This window comes from Chrysochloris asiatica, unplaced genomic scaffold (assembly GCF_000296735.1).
Source record: "Chrysochloris asiatica unplaced genomic scaffold, ChrAsi1.0 scaffold00155, whole genome shotgun sequence".
Lineage (NCBI taxonomy): Eukaryota > Metazoa > Chordata > Mammalia > Afrosoricida > Chrysochloridae > Chrysochloris > Chrysochloris asiatica.
In genome coordinates, this window is record NW_006408673.1 from 1,990,743 (window position 1) to 1,993,028 (window position 2,286).

The following is a 2,286-nucleotide window of genomic DNA, read 5'->3' on the forward strand; positions in this document are numbered from 1 at the left end:
TGAAGTTGTTAAAGACTTCATTTTACTTGGATCCACAATTGATGCCACGGAAGCACAATTTAAATCTCAAATGATGTATTGCATTAGGCAAATTTTGCAGTAAAATACCTCTGTTAAGTTGTTAAAGAATAGTGTCAATTTGAGGACTAGAGTGTGCCTGACTCAAGTCATGGTATTTTTAACTGCCTCTCATATACATGTGAAAGTTGGATAATGAATAAGGAAGACTGTAGAAGAATCAATCATTTTAATTCTGGTGTTGGTGAAGAATATTTAAAGTACCATGGACTTCCAGAAAAAAACCACTCCAAATCTGTGTTAGAAGAAGTACAGCCAGAATGTTTCTTAGAAACAAGGATGGTGAAACTTTACCTCTCATTCTTTAGACATGTTGCCATGAGGGGTCAGTCCCTGGAGAAGGACATCATCATACATGCTTGATATAGTGGTTGTTGTTGTTGTTAAGTGCCGTCGAGTCAGTTTCGACCCATAGCGACCCTGTTTCTCCCGCAGAGCAGCTGGTAGTTTCGAACTGCTGACCTTGCGGTTCGCAGCCCGATTCATAACCACTACGCTATACACACACACACACACACACACACACACATATAAGATTTACACCCTCGGAAACCCTGTACAGGGTCGCTGTGGGTCAGAACCGACTCGACGGCACTTAACAACAACAACAACAACAACAAGGAGTCCTGGTGTGGCGTTATGGGTTAATGCGCCAGACTGCAAGCTCACCAGTTGCTCCTCGGAAACCCTACACAGGGTCGCTATGAGTTGGGATCGACTCGAGGAAGTTAACACAGAGAACTGAGCAGTATGGTGGCCTTGCTGATCAGGTCTCAGCTCAGGTTCGCGTCCGGCACCATGACCACCTGCATGCTGGCGGCCAGTGCCGCCTCCACCCTGTTGGGTGCATCTTCTAATACGAGGCACTGGTGGGCAGGGGCCGGAAGGCTGAACCTCTTGGCGCAGGTCAGGAAAATGTCGGGGTTCAGCTTGCCGTTCTTCACTTCCGGGTCATCGCCCAGCACCACGTGAAGGAAGAGGCCGAAGAAGTCCCGATGCCGGCGTGTCTTTTCTTTGAAGGACGCGGTCCCGGAGCTGGTGGCCATGGCACAGGAGATGCTGTGCTTCCGCACGTTGTGGATCAGCTTCTCCACATCTGGCAGCAGCAAGGAGGAGAAGACCTGCTTCAGCCTGGCCTGGCTCTCCTCCAGCAGGTCCTCCTTGGACATGGGTAGCTGCAGGACTTGGACGATGACCTCAGCCACATCCAGCGCCTTTTTGCCCATCACCAGGGACTTCACATGCCAGAAGTATGTCTTCTCGTAGCGATCGCAGATTTCTTGAAATACCATGGAGTAAAGTCGCGCCGTGTCTGGAAGGGGCTGCAGGTAACTTCCAGTCTGCTTTGCAGATGGGGAAACTGAGGCTGTGCAGGGGTTGTGTTGGGGTGGGGGGTGGGTTCTGAGCCAGGGCGGTCACGTGACTATGCACTCAGCCTGGGGGTTCCCTGGGGATGAACCCGCACTGGGGTGGGGGGCGTCTCCCCACCCAGCACTGCTGGTTACCGGAAGCGGGTTCCGGGCCTCGTAGACACCGTTGAGGCGTGCCTGTAGTCCCTACACATTTTTAAAATAGTAAATAATTATCAGAAATCATTTCCCAGTTTTTAATTGGTGATTTACTTAGGTTATTGCTGTTGTTCATATTGGTGATTGTTGTAGTTAACCAAGCCACTGAAGAATAGTAGACTCTTAGTTCTTGAATGATTACTGAGGCTGAATGAATTGATAGAAGGAATGAATGGATGGAAGATGTGTTGTTAGGTACTGTAGTGTAGATTCCGACTCAAAGCGACCTCATGCACAACAGAAAGAAACACTGCCTGGTCCTGTGCTATCATTACAATTTTTGTTACACTTGAGTCCGTATCAGCTCAGCACTGTGCCAGTCCATCTCTTTGGCGATCTTTCTCTTTTTTGCTCACTCTCCACTTTACCAAGTATAATATTCTTCTCCATGGACTGCTCTCTCCTGTTAACATGTCCCAAGTAGGACAGATGAAATCTGGCCATCCTGACTTCTAAGGAGCATTCTGACAGTACTTTTTCCAGTGCAGATTTGATTTTTCCTCTGGCAGTCCAGGGTACTGTCCATATTCTCCAATACTCATATTTATTGCCCAACTTTCACATGCATATGAACCTGTTGAAAATAACATGGCTTTGGTCAGGTACACCTTAGTCCTCAAGCTGGTATCTTTGCTCTTTA

At 48.0% G+C, this 2,286-nt stretch overlaps 1 pseudogene; it reads right to left on the reverse strand.

Annotated features, from left to right (window-relative positions):
* Positions 1-806: 806 nt before the first annotated feature.
* LOC102840368 overlaps positions 807-2,286 on the reverse strand; it is a 17,675-nt pseudogene continuing 16,195 nt past the window's right edge.